Source organism: Chlorocebus sabaeus, chromosome 24, assembly GCF_047675955.1.
Source record: "Chlorocebus sabaeus isolate Y175 chromosome 24, mChlSab1.0.hap1, whole genome shotgun sequence".
In the NCBI taxonomy this organism is placed as follows: domain Eukaryota; kingdom Metazoa; phylum Chordata; class Mammalia; order Primates; family Cercopithecidae; genus Chlorocebus; species Chlorocebus sabaeus.
In genome coordinates, this window is record NC_132927.1 from 57564734 (window position 1) to 57582241 (window position 17508).

The 17508-nt window shown below is 43.5% G+C and overlaps 1 pseudogene; it reads right to left on the reverse strand.

Annotated features, from left to right (window-relative positions):
- Positions 1-7241: 7241 nt before the first annotated feature.
- Positions 7242-17021, reverse strand: LOC140710118 (uracil-DNA glycosylase pseudogene; annotated as a pseudogene).
- Between the last annotated feature and the right edge of the window lie 487 nt (positions 17022-17508).

The following is a 17508-nucleotide window of genomic DNA, read 5'->3' on the forward strand; positions in this document are numbered from 1 at the left end:
TTATGAAAAGAGTGCATATATATATATTTATTTTCTATTTTTTAAGATGGAATCTTGCTCTATTGCCCATAGTACAATCTTGGCTCACTGCAGCCTCCATTTCCTGAGTTCACGTGATTCACCTGCTTCAGCCTCACAAGTAGCTGGGACTACAGGTACATGCCACCATGCATGGCTAATTTTTGTACATTTTTAGTAGAGTCAGGGTTTTACCATGTTGGTCAGGCTGGTCTCGAACTCCTGACCTCAAGTGATCCACCCGCCTCAGCCTCCCGAAGTGCTGGGATTACAGGCGTGAGCCACCATGCACCAAAGAATGTATATTCTATAGCTATTGAGTGAAATATTCTGTAAATGTCTGTTAGGTCCATTTGGCCTATGGTGCAGTTTAAATTTGATGTTTCTTTATTAATTTTCTGTCTAGATGATCTGTCTAATGTTGAGAGTGGGGTTTTAAAGTCCCCAGTTATCTATAGTGGAGTCTGTCACTCCCTTTAGATCTAGTATTTGCTTTATATATCTGTTGGGTACATATATATTTACAATTGTTATATTCTGTTACAGAATTGGTTCCTTTATTAAGATATAATTAATATTATTCTTTTTTCTTTTTACGGCTTTTAACCTGGTGTATGTTTTATCTATTGTCAGTATAGCTACTCCTGCTTACTTTTGATTTCCAGTTACATGGGGTGTCTTTTTCTATCCCTTCACTTTCAATCTTTGTGTATCTTCACTGATGAGGTGGGTTTTTTTGTAAGTAGCATATAGTTGGGTCTTGTTGTCAATTGTTTTAATCAATTCTTCCAGTCTATATGTTTTAAATGGGGTAATTTAATCCATTTACATTCAAAGTCATTATTGGTAGGTGAGGACTTACTTCTATCATTTTATTGTTTTCTGGTTATTTTATATGTCCTTTGTTCCTTCCTTTCTTTCTTATTGTTTATTTTTGCAGTTGGGTGGTTTTCTGTAGCAATAAGCTTTGATTCCTTTCTTTCTCCTGCATGTGGGTAAATAATGGTGGTAGTTGTGTTTTCACTTCCAGATAGAAGATACCCTTGAGTATCTCTTGTAAGGCTGGTCTGGTGGTGATAAAATTCCTTAGTTTTTTTCTTGTCTGTGAAAGATTTTACTTCTCCTTTAATTTTGAAGAATAGCTTTGCTATGTATAGTATTTTTGACTGGCAGTTTTCTTTTTCTTTTAGTACTTTGAATATATTGTCCTGTTCTCTCCTGGTCCATAAAATTCCTGCTGAGAAATGCTCTTGTTAGTTTAATTGGGATTCCCTTACATGTGACTTGATGTTTTTCCTTGGCTGTTCTTAAGATTCTTCATCTTTGACTTTTGACAATTTGACTATAATGTGCCTTAGGGAAGATCTGTTTGGGGTTCTTTGATCTTCCTGAACCTAGATCTCTGTCTCTCTCTCCCAAGAATGTTTCTGTTTATTATTTTATTAACTATGTTTTGCTCACCTTTTCCCTTCTCTTTTCCTTCCGGAATGCCCATGATACCCATAAATTAGGTAGACTTTCTTCATTCATTTTCACTCTTTATACTTTATCCCTTTTTTTTTTTTTGTCTGCCTATGTTATTTCAAAATACCTGTCTTCAAGTTTAGAAATTCCTTTTTCTGCCTCATCTAGTCTGTTGTTGAAGCTCTTAAGCATATTTTGTATTTCATTCATTGAATTCTTCAGCTCTTGGATTTCTGTTTGCTTTTTTTTTTTTTTTTTTTTTGAGATGGAGTCTCGCTTTGTCACCCAGGCTGGAGTGCAGTGGCGCGATATCAGCTCCCTGCAAGCTCTGCCTCCTGGGTTCACACCATTCTCCTGCCTCAGCCTCCTGAGTAGCTGGGACTATAGGCGCCCACCACCACGCCTGGCTAATTTTTGTATTTTTAGTAGAGACGGGGTTTCACTGTGTTAGCCAGGATGGTCTCGATCTCCTGGCCACGTGATCCGCTCACCTCGGTTTCCCAAAGTGTTGGGATTACAGGCTTGAGCCACCCGGCTGGTTTGCTTCTTTTTATGGTATTTATCTTTTTGTTGAACTTCTCATTCAAACAATAAACTGATTTTTGTGGTTTCATTAAATAGTCTATCTGTATTATCTTGCATCTTATTGAGTTAAGATTATTATTTTGAATTATTTTTCTGTCATTTCATATTTTTTTTATTAGAGTCTGTTACTAGAGAAGTATTGTTTTCCTTGGAGGTGACATGTTTCTTTGCCCTTTTCATGGTTGATGTGGTCCTACATTGATTTCTACACATCTGGTGGAAAAGTTATGTTTTCCAGTTTTATGAAGAAGGTTTCATAGGGAAACACTTATTTGTACCAATAATCCTTGGGTTGTCAGTTCAGTGGGATGCATTGACCTTGATTCTAGATATGTACAGTAGTGTACTCTCCATTTAGTTTCTTCAGCTGTAATCGATACTAGTGGCATTTGTGAGTTTCTCAGTGGTCTAGGCTGAGAGAGTTTGTGATAATGATGTGGCTTTGCCAGAGTTGGGCTTCCCAGGCTGTTTCTCAGGCCTGGTGTGTGTGTGTGTATGCACCCAGTGGGTCAGCCAACTTGGGGTATGGCTCACTGGGGTTTAGGTCACAGGGTTGTTACCCTGGCTGGGAGCATGGACACATGGTTGCTCAGTTGGCCTTGGGGCGTGCCTGCCAGGAACGGTTTGTGGGACTTTCTTCAGCCCAGGATGTGGGCACATAGCTGCTTGGCTGACCTGGGGATGTGTCTGCCAGGGGTGGCCCACAACATGCTTTCTTTGGTTTAGGATGCAGGCATAAAGCTGCTTGGCTGGCCTAGGATGTGTCTGCTCTGGGTGATTCACAGAGTTTCTTAGGCCCAGGACACAGCTGCCCAGTTTGTCAATTGGCCTGGGGGCATGTTTGTTGGGGGTGGCCCCCGAGGTTTCATAGGCTCAAGATATGATCGCATGGCTTCTTGGCTGGTGTGAGTACATGTCTGCTGAGGATGGTCCACGGGGCTGTTCCTTTGGCTCAGGATGCTGGTACACAATTGCTTGATTGGCCTGTGGACATGTCTGCCATTGTCAGCCCATGGGGCTGCTTTTCACACCCAGGATGTGGGCACAAGTCTGCTTGACTGGCCCAGGGGCACATCTGCTGCGGGTGGCCCACAGGTTCTCAGGTCCAGGGCATGGGTGCATGGCTGCTCTGCTTCCTGGGTTGGGCACAAGGCTGTTTCTCAGACCTATGACATATCTGCATTGCTGGTCAAATGGCCTGGGGGCAATTCTGTGGGTGGTGGCCCATGAGATTGTTTCGTAGGCCTGGGCAAGGAACATAGGACTGCTTAGTCAGCTTGTGGTTGTGTTTACTACAGGCAGCCTGCAGGGCTGTTTCTCAACCTAGGACATGGACACACAGCTGCCCAGTTGTCCTGGGGGATGACTGTCAGGGACAGCCCACAGGGCTGTGTCTTAGGTCTGGGATTCAAGTGTATGGCTGCTTAGCTGGCTCAGGAGCACACCCACAAGGGGGCACCCTGCGGGGCTGCTTTTTAGGTCCGGGATATGGGCTCTTGGCTGCTTGGGTGCCCTGGGGACGTGCCACCAGTGGTGACCTACAGGACTCTTTCTTAAGCTCTTATCGGAGACACAGGCCCACTGGGCAGGTCGGGAGCATGACTGTTGGGGACAGGGGTGCTTCAGGGCTAGTTCTAGTGTAGCCACTCTGCTGGCCTGGGGCATGTCAGCTCCCATGTGTGGGAGGACACACAGTGGTTTGGGTAGCTCACGTAGCTTGCCCTGGGCGGGACTGGCAGACCAGACTGTTTCTCTAGCTGAATATATGGTGGTGGGAATTGGTTTCCCTGCTTTGCAGGACCAGAGTTACAGCTGATCCTGGGCCCAGGTTCTGCGCAGCGAAGGCTGTGGCATCCAAACACCCTGGGCTTGGCGTAATGAAAATGGAGCCCCAGTGCTGGGGTGGCTGCTGACCCTGGGCAGAGGGTGCACTCCACAGGTGGCTCTGCTCTCAAGATGGGGCTGTGCTGCAGCAGCTTTGCTCACAGGGAGTGGGCGGGGGTGGGGAGTGCACACCTTACACTCCTAATCCAGGGCAGTGCAGCTGCATGAATTCCTGGCAGCTCTCCAAACTGGGCTCAGGGCTTGTGAGAACTGTGGGGTTCTCCTGCAGAAAGGACAATAGGTATTTGTCAAGACAATGAAGGCTGGTGGGGATCTGCTTACCTTTTCTCCACAACGGGAAATCCCTCTGCCTTCAGGCTAATCCAATTTGGGAAGAGCAGATGGGGCTGTAGAGGCTGGGTGCCTCCACACTGCTCTTCCGGACTTCTATCATCGCAGATTCATCCCACTCCCCCACTGTACTCCAGTGCTCTCCCTTCAACACTCCAGTCAAAGTGAGCTGTTTATTCATTGCCTTGGGCCTTTCTTGGGAGGGACAAGCAGCTGCTGTCTTTAGTCAGCCATCTTGCTGACATTACTCCTGGCTCCAATTCTTTCTTATTTATTTATTTGTTTGTTTGCTTATTTATTTATTTTGAGATGGAGTCTCGCCTTGTTGCCCAGGCTGGAGTGCAGTGACACAATCTCAGCTCACTGCAACCTCTGCCTCCCGGGTTCAAGTGATTCTCCTACCTCAGCCTCCAGAGTAGTTGGGATTACAGGCGTCTGCCACCATGCCTGGCTAATTGTTTGTATTTTTTTTTAGTAGAGATGAGGTTTCACCATGTGGCCAGGCTGGTCTTGAACTCCTGACCTCAGTTGATCCACCCACCTTGGCCTCCCAAAGTACTGGGATTACAAGCGTGAAGCCACCATGCCTGACCCTGGCTCCAATTCTTTACCCTTCCCTAAGTGCATACTCTTTCCTTGTGACTTCATAGTACATTATATAGGTGGAGTATGTTTTCCTACCTCTTTAATCTGGGTCTGGCCATGTAACTTGATTTGGCCAATAGAATGTCACAGAAGTGATAGTGTGCCTTTTTTTTTTTTTTTTTTTTTTTTTTTTTGAGATGGAGTTTTGCTCTTTTTGCCCAGACTGGAGTGCAATGGTGCAATCTCAACTCACTGCAACCTCCGCCTCCTGGGTTCAAGCAATTCTCCTACCTCAACCTCCCAAGTAGCTAGGATTACAGGCATGTGCCACCATGCCTGGCTAATTTTTTGTATTTTTAGTAGAGATGGGGTTTCACCATGTTGGTCAGCTGGTCTCAAACTCCAGACCTTAGGTGATCCACCCACCTCAGCTTCCCAAAGTGCTGAGATTACAGGTGTGAGCCACCATACCTGGCCAGATAGTGTGCTGTTTTGAAGCCTAGGCCTCAAAAATTTTATGTGTTTCCACTCTCATTCTTCCCCATGAAAGTGATATATTCAGGCAAGCCTGCTGGTTCCTGGAGGAGGATGAGAGACACAAAAGCAGATCTGTCCTAGCTTAGATGCCCCAGCCACGCATGGCCTGGAGCAGAGCTGTCTGCCAACACTTAGACACCAGAGTGAGCCCAGCCTAGGTCAGCCAACCCCTAATAGATTCACAGATATGTGAACTATAGTAGAGAAATACCTGTTTTGTAAGCTACTGAGACTTGGGGTGGTTTGTTACACAGAAATAGCTAACTGCTATAAAATATAAGATATCAAACATAGAACATGGCATATGGTCATTACTCAATTGATATTAGTGTTCCAGTTATTATGGTTATGTCACAAGTTACCCCCAAAATTGTTGGCCTGAAACAACCAGTTATTAAGCTTACAGATTATGTGGATTGGCAATTTGGATAGGGCACAGAGGGAATGGCTTGTCTCGGTCTATCTGGTGCCTCAGCTGGAAGACACTAAGTCTGAGGACTGAACCATCTGCAGCTTCATGTACTTATGTGTTTCGGTCAATTCTAGCTGTCAGCTGAGACTTTCGCTGGGACAGTCAACTGGAACACCTACATGTGGCCTCTCCATGTGGCCCGGGCTCCCTCACAAATGGTGGCTGAGTTCCAAAGGTGAATGTCCTGAGAGAGAGCCAGGCAGAAGCTATATCCTTTGCGACACAGACTTGGAAGTCACATAGCATCACTTCCACTATACTTTCTCAATTGAAACAGACATAAACCAGTCATAACCCAGATTAATGAGATGGGGAAAAGACCCCACCATTTGATGGAGAATAGAAAAAATAACATGTGAAACTGAAAATACTGGTGTTGATTGCATTCATTTTGAGAGAACACAGTCTGCTGTAGTTAAGCACTTTTATTATTTCTACTAGTCTTGTCAAACAGATCTACTGATCTTCTCTAAATTCACCACTTACACTGAAGTCTGCCTCCTTTACTTACTTTTACGTCATGGTGTTCTCTCTACTTGGAATGTACTTCCTTCCTTTACCCTGCCTTGCTCTGCCTTTTGAAGTGGTACCCTTTCCTTTAAGAGCTAGCTGAAAGCACATCTTTTCTCTCAGTCTTTCCCCTCGTTGTAATAGGTCATTTGATTTCTGCCTGCATTTCCAAAATCCATAATTTTAGCACCATTTATTTAGCACTTGTTATCTATACCTTGCATTCTTCTTCTTCTTCTTCCTCTCCTCCTCCTCCTCCTCCTTCTTCTTCTTCCATTTTCCTTCTTCTTTCTTCTTCTTCTTTTTTGAGATGGAGTCTTGCTCTGTTGCCCAGGCTGGAGTGCAGTGGCACGATCTCTACTCACTGCAACGGCTGCCTCCCAGGTTCAAGCAATTCTCCCTGCCTCAGCCTCCCGAGTAGCTGGGATTACAGGCGCCCACCACTAAGCCCGGCTAATTTTGTATTTTTAGTAGAGATGGGGTTTTGCCATGTTGGCCAGGCTGGTCTTGAACTCCTGACCTCAAGTGAGCCGCCTGCCTCGGCCTTCCAAAATGCTGGGATTACAGACGTGAGCCACCACGCCCGGCCTACATTATCTTCTTAAATGTAATTCATTTTGAGGGCAAGAAAGACAATATTTTCAAGTTTTAATGTGTACTGCTTAGTAGTTAGACTAATTATTTTGCTAATCTTAAGAATTCCCTAGGCCAGGCGCCATGGCTCACGCCTGTAATCCCAGCACTTTGGGAGGCTGAGGTGGGTGGATCACGACATCAGGCGTTCGAGACCAGCCTGGCCAACATAGTGAAACCCCGTCTCTACTAAAAATTAGCCAGGCATGGTGGCGGGTGCCTGTAGTCCCAGCTACTCGGGAGGCTGAGGCAGGAGAATCGCTCGAACCCAGGAGGCAGAGATTGCAGTGAGCCGAGATCGCGCCACTGCACTTCAGCCTGGGTGACAGAGTGAGACTCCATCTCAAAAAAAAAAAAAAAAAGAATTCCCTAAATGATTTTTGTTTTTGTTGATGAGGGTAATATTATAGAGTGATCAAGAATACTGTGGTCTCATGACAAATGCAGCTTTATAAGCAAAGGTGAAATAGTCATTGCTGGAATATGCAAATATGGCATAGCGTCCCAAAGTCATTCCTAGGAACATTTCTGTATGTGCTTGCTTACAATAGACATACTACATTTTCCTAAAGTTTCAAGATTAAGGCTGTGCTCATTCTCTACAGGGTCTTCAGTCATTCCCTCTTTGTTGGTTTTGGTTTTCCATTTGTTGCTCCTCTTTTTTTCCTCTCAAAAACTTTATTGTTTCCCACAGGCTTATCTCTTTTCCTACCCTTTATTGATACTGGGATTAAAATGAACGTCACTGCCCCTATATTTTCTAACATATGGATTCATGTTTCCATAAATTCTATGCTTCTAATATTTTCATGCACATCTTTAAAGAATAGATCTCCACAAGCTCATAATTTGGGTATCAACGACAGAACTGAAGATGTCACATACTGTTGTGTAGTTTTCACACTGCATAAAAGGACTCTTTTGTGAAGGTAGAGATGAAATCCAGCTTTTTTATTTTATTTTATTTATTTTTTATTTTTTTAGACAGGGTCTTGCTCTATCACCCAGGCTGGAGTGCAGTCACATGATCTCGGCCCACTACAACCTCCACTTCCCAGGCTCAAGGGATGCTCCCACCTCAGTCTCCTGAGTAGCTAGAACTACAGGCATGTGCCACCATGCCTGGCTAATTTTTGTATGCTTTGTAGAGATAGGGTTTCACTATGTTGCTTAGGCTAGTCTTGAACTCCTAGGCTCAAGCAATCTGTTAACCTTGGCCTCCCAAAGTGCTGAGATTACAGGCATGAGCCAGTTGGCCCAGCAAAATCCAGCTCTTGATCTGCCTGCAGTATTCTCTGTGTTGTGGTGTGAAGCTTTGTCAGCCAGAAAGTGGGGTGCCCTTTTGTAACTCAAACAAAGGGGTCGAGTGTGTTGCTCTTGGCTCTGATGGTAGATTTGCTATCAAAATTGTCTTCTGAATGAGTGCTTCTAGAGAGCTGGGACTATATCTCATCTCTATGCCCTTTCAACCTCATGGGGGGCTTAAAGACATTTATTGAATTACTGCTATATTGCTTAGCAATTTTTCCTAAAGATGACAGAGTGCTTCGAAAATGCTAGTTATAACTGTCACCTGAAATGGAATTGACTCACTCACAACCTTCCTGTAGGTGGCAGAAAACCAGAAATGAGAGCATAAGCAAAGAAGCAGAGCACCATTATCCTTATGACCGTTGGGCAAATTAACCGACCTTCTATGCTTCAGTTTTGGGTTTTTTAAATATACCTGTAAAATGAGGATATTTACAGGTATAAAATGTTTAGTAACCCGACTTTGTAGGGTTATTACAAGGATTAAATGAAGTAATGCGTATAAAACACAAAGCAGAGTGCTGGCCATTGCTGCTGTCACTGTTGAGTAATGTAGAGGAAAGCACACTGAGCTAGCAAAGGAACTCACAGGCTAAATGTTAAATATGTAAATTGTATTAGATAAGAGGTTTTGTAGTGGAATGTATATATTTTGTGCCTTATGTTTAATTAGAAGAAATAAAATGTGTTAAGAGGAGAGACCAGTTAAAAGGAAGGCCAACAAGTTACTGTGATGATGAGGGTGATGCTTATTGTTCCCAGGGTCAACTTTTGGAGGTACTGTCTCCATATCTATCAGGGCACATTAAAAATACTTCTCACCAGAAACAAGTACTTCCAAAAATTTACTGCCAAGATCTAGAAGACTTTGTATTTTGTATTTTGTATATATCAGTTACTGCTGTTCCTAGTTCTCTCTTGTCTGAGGTGGAATTCCAGAGACAACACCATTGGGAAGCTGCGTTAGCTTTGCCATCATTGAAGCATTAAATGGTTTATAAAGAAAAAGTCTCAGAGCACAGATAACTCAATTCTGGGTTGCAGAGATGAGAAAAGCATTGCCTTCAAAATTCCATCCCTATTTGACCATGCTGCCTTGCCTCAGAGAACATTCCCCAATGGAAGCACTGTCTATCTGCAAGTATAAATCCCATTACTTGAATATTTTTGGAAAGGGGTCAAGGACTTTGAGTTTAATGAGGTCCTTGCATTCATTTAGAAGTGTCTTCACCTTTGTGGCATGTCCTGGGGTTTTGCTCTTATTTTTCTTTGGTTGTGCAGCTTTCAATTTTTTCAAAATGTTTTTATTGACAAGTCTTAGACTTTCTTGTTAGCTTTTCCTAACTCAATTCTGGTTTGCAGAAATGAGAAAAAACATTGCCTTCAAAATTTGATCCCCCATTTGACCATGCTGCCTTGCCACAGAGAACATTCCTTAATGGACACATTCTCTACCTGAAAGTAGAAATCCCATTACTTGAATATTTATGGAAAGGGGTCAAGGACCTTGAGTAGAAATGAGGTCCTTTCTTTCATTTAGAAGTAAGTTTTGGCCAAGTGCAGTGGCTCATGCCTGTAATCCCAGCACTTTGAGAGGCCAAGACGGGCAGATCACAAGGTCAAGAGATTGAGATCCTGGCTAACATGGTGAAACCCCGTCTCTACTAAAAATACAAAAATTAGCTGGGCATGGTGGTGCGTGCTTGTAATTGGGAGGCTGAGGCAGGAGAATCGCTTGAACCCAGAAGGTGGGGATTGCAGTGAGCCGAGATCATACCACTGCACTCCAGCCTGGGCAGCAGAATGAGACTCCATCTCAAACAAAACAAAACAAAACAAAAACAAAAACAAAAAAAAGAAGAAGTAAGTGTTTACCTTTGTGGGGTGTCTCAGGGTTTTGCTCTTATTTTTCTTTGGCTATGCAGCTTTTAATTGTTTTAAATGTTTTTATTGACAAATCATAGACTTTCTTGTTAGCTTTTCCTAAACTGAGCAGCAGACTAATGTCTTGGGTACTCATCAAGTTCATAATTTAAAAATCTTAGGAAAGGATATATTGGTATAGAACTTTTTATTTGGTATTTTGTTAGCAAAAACTTTTTAAGAAAAACATTAGGGCTTCTGATAGGCTACTTATAGGATAAGCATGACCAGGTTCCGCATTTCTGAATCATGGATTCTTTTTCCTTTGTTCCACCATTCAGTCTGGTCCCTAAGTTCCTGCTTTCTTCCTTTAGGCCGGAACTTTTCTTTTTCATTGCAGTTGTCATTCCCTTATTAGAAGTTGTGATATTGTAAAATAAATATTGGGCCTTCTTCCTGTTTCCTGACATACAGCTTCTAAAACCCTTAGAATCTCTGGACTGATAAGGGTATCTTTTAGATGCTAACGATATGACTGGTGGCTGGGGGCCCCTAGATAGCTTCAGGGTGGGGTCTGGTTACTGGAAAGACTGAGGCATGATTAGAAGGTTGAGACTTTCAACCTCAAACCCCAATCTCAGAGGGAGGGAAGAAGGACTGAAGGTTGAGTTGATCACCAAAGGCCAACGATTTAATCAATCATGCCTGCATGATGAAACTCCCATAAAAACCTAAAAGGACTGGATTCAGAGAGCTTCTAGATAGCTGAACATACAGAAATTTCTGTAGGGGAATGGACGCTCTCCCCTCCTTCTTCTATACTTTGCCCATACATCTCTTCCATTTGGTTATTTATCTGTATCCTTTGTAATATTCTTTATAGAACATGAGAAAACAGTGTTTTTCTGGGTTCTGTGAGCTGCTCTAGGAAATTAATTAAAACCCAGCAAGGAGTACTAAAAACCCCTATTTATAACCAGTTAGTCAGAAACAAGCACAGGCCACGATCCATGGCATCTGAAGTGGAGAGCAATGTTGGGGACTAAGCCCCTCAACCTGTGAGATCTGATGCTCTTTTCAATTAGATAGTGTCAGAATTGTCTGTTCACTCCAGGTGGATCGTGAACTGGAGGACACCCGGCTGCTGTCCACTGGAGAATCTGCTGCAGAATTCACTGCAGAATTGCTTGATTTGTGGTGAAAAACTCCCACACACCTGGTGCCAGAAGTGCTGAGTGACTGTGTGAGAGTAGAGAACAGGAAAAACACGTCTTGTATTGTTTTTTTCTATTTCTAGAGTTGGTGTCAGAACTGTTGCATTAAGGAACCGAGTAAGAATGGGGAAAAGTACTATGGTGTTTTTCCTATTTCTCCTTACAGAAGTGTACTGAGTAAAAGAGGATAGATTTTTTACAGCCAGCAAATTAGAAGGAAACATGCTTGCAGCAATCCTGACAGCACTAACCTTGGAGTTGCAAAGAGAAAGAAAAGCAACAGTAGGGAGAAGACTTTCCAGACTGCAGATCCCCAGTAATGGAAGCAGGGGATTGACTTCAAGCGATTACAAGAAAGTTTTATTAGAATGCAAAATTAAATTTCAGTCATTTTTAATTGCACATTGATTTGTGTTTGCTGATTCATATTATTTTTGGTGTACTTTGCCACACACTGAGAAAGCCAATTCTCTTAATTAACTATTGCTTTTTTAATCAGGAGGACAAATCTAATAAATATAAAACATTAAAAAGCAGCACACAAGTATTAAAGGCAACCAGTGAGAGATGCAATAGGAGTGTGGGTGAAAAGCAGTCGACCTTGGCAGATAGAATTGGGGACTGTTTCAGATCTCTAAGGTATGTCCCTTTCTCTGCCGTTGCCACCAGCTTAGTCTAGGCTCTCAGGACTTCATGCCTGTTAGTGAAGAGAAGAGACAAGAGAGAGGGTAAAGGAAGGGAGAGGAAGAGGGGAGAGAATGTCATGACCCATTGGGTTTGCTCTCCATAGGTGGAGAATAGATTTTATCTTGTTCCTGTCTGTTGACCTAGACTGTGGCAGGGCAGGAAAGTATAGGTATTTTGACCTTAATGCTTTCTAAAAATTTTATCTGTAACTTTTGGGACTGCTAAGAAAATTGTGAGTTTTTGTTAGCTGTTTTTTGGAGATTTAAGGCAGACTTCTCTTCTGTTTGTAAAAATTCCTCAATGGGTCCATGACAGGATAAGATGGAACGAACTAAAAATTACTTTGCATATAATGGAGGTGGCATATAATGGAGACTTATTTTACCTCCAATCAAGTTATTTGGTCTGCCGTTCCACTCAGTGGGTCTGTAAAGGATGATGTCAACTCAGAAACAGTCAATTCATGTTGGTAAAACTCAGAATAATTGTGGGAGTCATTTTACTCACTTCCCCACACTAACCAAGAACTGGAACACATCGTTCAGGTGGCTGGGATCTTGGTTGGTGATGACTCTGTCAATATCAAGGAAGAAACTGAAAAATTAATTGAGGGCCATAGAGCGATAAGGTTTGGCTCTTGTGTCCCCACCCAAATCTCATGTTGAATTATGATCTTCAGTGTTGGAGGAGGGGCCTCATGGGAGGTGATTAGATCATGGTGGGGGTATTTTTCCCTTGCTAGTCTCATGATAGTGAGTGAGTTATCACAAGATTTGCTTGTTTAAAAGCGTGTAGCACTTCCCGCTTAGTGCTCTCTCCTGCTCTACCATGCTAAGACATGCTTGCTTCCTCTTTGCCTTCTGCCATAATTATAAGTTTCCTGAGGCCTCCCAGCCATGCTTCCATACAGTCTGCTGAACTGCAAGTCAATTAAACCTTTTTTCTTTATAAATTACCCAGTCTCAGGTGGTTCTATTTTTTGAGACAGAGTCTCACTCTCACCCAGGCTGGAGTGCAGTGGTATGATCTCGGCTCACTGCAATCTCTGCCTCTTGGGTTCAAGTGATTCTTGTGCCTCAGCCTCCTGAGTAGCTGGGATTACAGGCATGTGCCACCACACCCAGCTAATTTTTGTATTTTTAGTAGAGATGGGGTTTCACCATGTTGGCCAGGCTGGTCTTGAACTCCTGGCCTCAAGCGATCCACCCGCCTCAGCCTCCCAAAGTACTGGGATTATAGGTGTGAGCCACTGTGCCTCACCCCAGGTAGTTCTTTATGGCATTGTGAGAACATACTAATAAACAGAGCAACTTTCATTAAGGAAGACTCCATTAGTCTACTTTATGGGCAATTTATGTTATTTTCAGTAGTGTTAACTTTAGAATTTAATCCCCATTAAAGAGATTTCCAGAAGAGTTTTCAGTTTTCCTCTGGCAGTTAAAGAGACAATGATCTGGAACTTGAGGAGTTAGCCCATTTACTCAGGCTAGGGCCAAAGGAGAAAGATGTTTGAAAGGGATTTTCTCTGTAAGGTATGGTCAATGAACTTTAGGAGGAGGAATGGGGCTGGGCATGGTGGCTTGCATCTGTAGTCCCAGTACTTTGGGAGGCCAAGGTGGGAGGATTGCTTGAGCCCAGGAGTTTGAGACCAGCCTGGGAACATAGTGAGATCCCCATCTCTACCATAATAAAAATTAAAATTAGCCAGATGTCATCTGTAGTCCCATCTCCTGGGGAGTCTGAAGTGGCAGGGTTACTTGAGCCCTCGAGGTCAAGGCTGAAGTGAGCTGTGATCATGCCACTTCACTGCATCCTGGGTGACAGAGCAAGACTCTGTCTTGAAAACATTTTTAGAAATAGTAGAAAGAGTAATGTCTCATATTCAGTTAAAAAAAAAAAAAAACTTCAACAGTCTTTTGTTACCAAACTAGCACACGATTAACTCTAACCCAGCTAACAGCAAAATAGCATCAGTAACAAGATCAAGGATGGAGGTGCAGAAACAATAAAGACTGTCTCCTAAAAAACAAATTGGAGGCTGGGGGCAGTGGCTCACGCCTGTAATCCCAGCATGTTGGGAGGCCGAGGTGGACAGATCACCCGAGGTCAGGGGTTCAAGACCAGCCTGGCCAACATGGTGAAACCCTGTCTCTCCAAAAAATACAAAAAATTAGCCAGGCATGGTAGTGTGCACCTGTAATCCCAGCTACTTGGGAGGCTGAGGCAGGAGAATTGCTTGAACCTGGGAGGCAGACGTTGCAGTGAGCCGAGATCACACCACTGCACTCCAACCTGGGCAACAGAGAGAGACTCTGTCTCAAAAAAATAAAATAAGATAAAAAACAAATTGCGAAAATATGTACATAGTTGCATAAGTATTTTTTTAAAAAAAAACTAAAACTTTCCAGTGTTGCCGAAAAAATATCCCAAAGTGATTGCAGTCCACAAAAAACAGCATTTGGCAGTTCGTGCTGCCTTAAAAACTCCAACTCAAGATTACTCTAGGAGAAGCTCACCCCCACATTTAAGAAAAATCCCTTTTCTCCTCTTCCTTGTTCAAATTCCACTGCTTATTCCATAAAACAGCTGAAGAGTAACAAGACCCAGGTCACTTTTGTCAGCCCCTATCTGTTAAGGCTTATACCACGGACTTTTCCTTAGGAAACTTCACCTCCCCTACAATTAGGAAATTGAGCCCCGATTTCTGGGCTAGATTTCTGGAAACCTGCAGAACATCCTCATGCTTCTTTTATGGAGGGACCTGAAGGCTCCTTGAATGATCAAGTGGGCAGTGTGCCGGGCTGGGACTGGAATGCCAGCCAGGCTGGGGAAAGGGATCGTTTCTTTCTTTTTTTTTGAGATGGAGTCTCACTCTGTCACCCAGGCTGGAGTGCAGTGGCGCCATCTTGGCTCACTGCAAGCTCCGCCTCCCGGGTTCACGCCATTCTCCTGCCTCAGCCTCCCGAGTAGTTGGGACTACAGGTGCCCGCCACCACGCCTGGCTACATTTTTTGTATTTTTTTTTTTTTTTTTTTTTTTTTTAGTAGAGATGGGGTTTCACTGTGTTAGCCAGGATGGTCTCGATTTCCTGACCTCGTGACCCGCCCGCCTCTGCCTCCCGAAGTGCTGTGATTACAGGCGTGAGCCACCGTGCCTGGCCATTGAAAAGGGTTCCTTTCTAAGCAGAAACACCCCAACACCTTGTAACTGGAAGTCTAACCAGGCAAAACCTAGTAGCAGCAGGTACAATACTAGGGCTGTACCAACAAGTGCAATCTCCCCGCTTAAACATAAAACTAAAGGTGGTAAAGAGAGCCAAGTGAATATTTGACCTCACCTGTCTTCTGAGAAGTTTGCATATTTTGGGCTGAAGCCATGTTGCAGAGAAAGACATTTGGTCAAAGAGTCGCCTTTGCTGTGTCTGGCTGGATGAAGCTGCCATTCCTGCGCATCCTGATTCATGGCTGCTTTAACGGAAGCTTTGCCCCCTTATGCAAAGTACTTACGGATTAATTCAGAAATTTTCAATTCGACTTCGTAAATGACAAATACTTTAACAGCAGCTTCTCAAAAACCACCAGTGGAAACAGACCACCCCTTAGTTGAGGATCACAGCTCCTTCTAGTCTGTGAACTTCTTGCTGGACTTCTGCAGCAGCTCATTGGTCCTGGAATAAGTGTCTGCATCCAAAGAACTCTCTATACACCAACAACCAGAAGAGATAAGCCACCTGCAGTACACAGTGCCTATCAATGGCACTGCCCTCCTTCTGAGTATAAGAGCCCACAGCAAGAAGACAAGGCCATTTAGTTCGGATTTAGCCAGGACACAACTGCATTGGCAAATGCTCCCAGCCTCTCTTAGGAGAATTGGCTTGATGGGTCTGCACAGTGAAGACAGTGAATAGAACACCTTTTTTGGCCCACCCAGATAAATCTGCATGGCCAGAATGATCAAAACCATCTGTCTGTAGGCAGCTCTTCATAAATGTTTTCCAAACTAGGCAGAGGTCGCACAGGTCTTTGGACACTAAAGCAGCGTCGTGGGCTTGATGGGGTCTGTGATATGGGTCCTATCCCAGGATGACAACCTTAACACCTCCTATGTCACATATCTGGGTCCAGGTGAAGACTTGGTGTTGGGGAGGATAAACAGTGTAATGTTTTCTTTCTTCTGCAGCAAATCCCATTCGTTTTATAGAATACAGTTTTCCAAACTCTCCATTGACGTGTTTCTTCCAACTTTCACCAAAGACCACAGGCATGGTGTGGGCCACGAGCCTGAGTAGGGCCGCAGCCTTAATTGTCTGGATGTGGAACAACTGTTCCCGGCTCAGTGGTGAGGGCGGCATGCCTGGCTTGGGGCTATGGGAATGTCGCTCCCTGGCGAGGCTTAAGAGAAGTAGAGGGTCTCTGGGTCTTCTGGCCAATCATCCTGGAGCAGAGGAGGAGCAAATGTGCTGCCCAAAGATCCGCGAGGCTCGCGTTGGGTGTGGCCATCAGCAATTGGTGCAAACCATGATAATCAGTTTAAAATTCTTTCTTATTTTTGTGCTGTAGATACTCATCAGTGATTGCCAATCTTCAGTAAGTATGTTATACCCACAGCCTTGAATTATTAGTGCCTTGCAGAATGGAGAGGGAGCTACCTTTATTAAATAATATGCCTTAAATACTTAGTGCCAGTGGCTGCCCCGGAGTGTATGCATTATGTAAATGTTAGCTAATATTATTAAATCTGGGGAAGAGCGAAATCTGCCCCAGATCAAGGAAGAGAGAGGTGATAGTTGGAGGAAATCAAGGAGGAGATGAGAGGAGTTTGGAAAGAGAAGGGACAGATAACACTGGGGACATTTAAACTCTCATCTTTACTTCCTCTGGCCCTCAACTTGCGCTACCCAAATCCTGAGGAACACTGGGGTGCATGCCTGGCTTCAAGCAGCTACTCAGATAGTTATTATCCTGGGATATTAAAGGAAAAGGGGACCCTAGAAGACCAAAGCCTTGTGACAATGGGGAACCTAGGTAATTAGTTCTCACAACTTGTTCAAGGGGACTCTGGACAGGTAAGGATAGAAGAATAGTGGGAAGAATAGTCTCCAGAATATCCAACTTAATATTATGCTCTTATTTGGCTAGTATCTCTTTTGTGTACCTGATATTATGTGATCTGGTACTGACTAGGCTAGACTATTCTCCGTGTTCTGCTAATGACAGAGATCTCTTGAAAGCAGGAGGCCACTGACCTGGTCTGAGTTCTCCCTTGTACATGATTGTATTTTACAATAAAATGATTCCGTATTTTACAATAACATTACAATGTATTTTACAATAAAATTGCTTTGAACTAAATAAAACACAAAGCTTTGTTTATTTTTTGCCTTGTTTACTCCAAGAAAGCTATAAATTATTTTCCTTGCCTTTAATCTTTTCCTAAAGTCCAAAATGCTCAGCA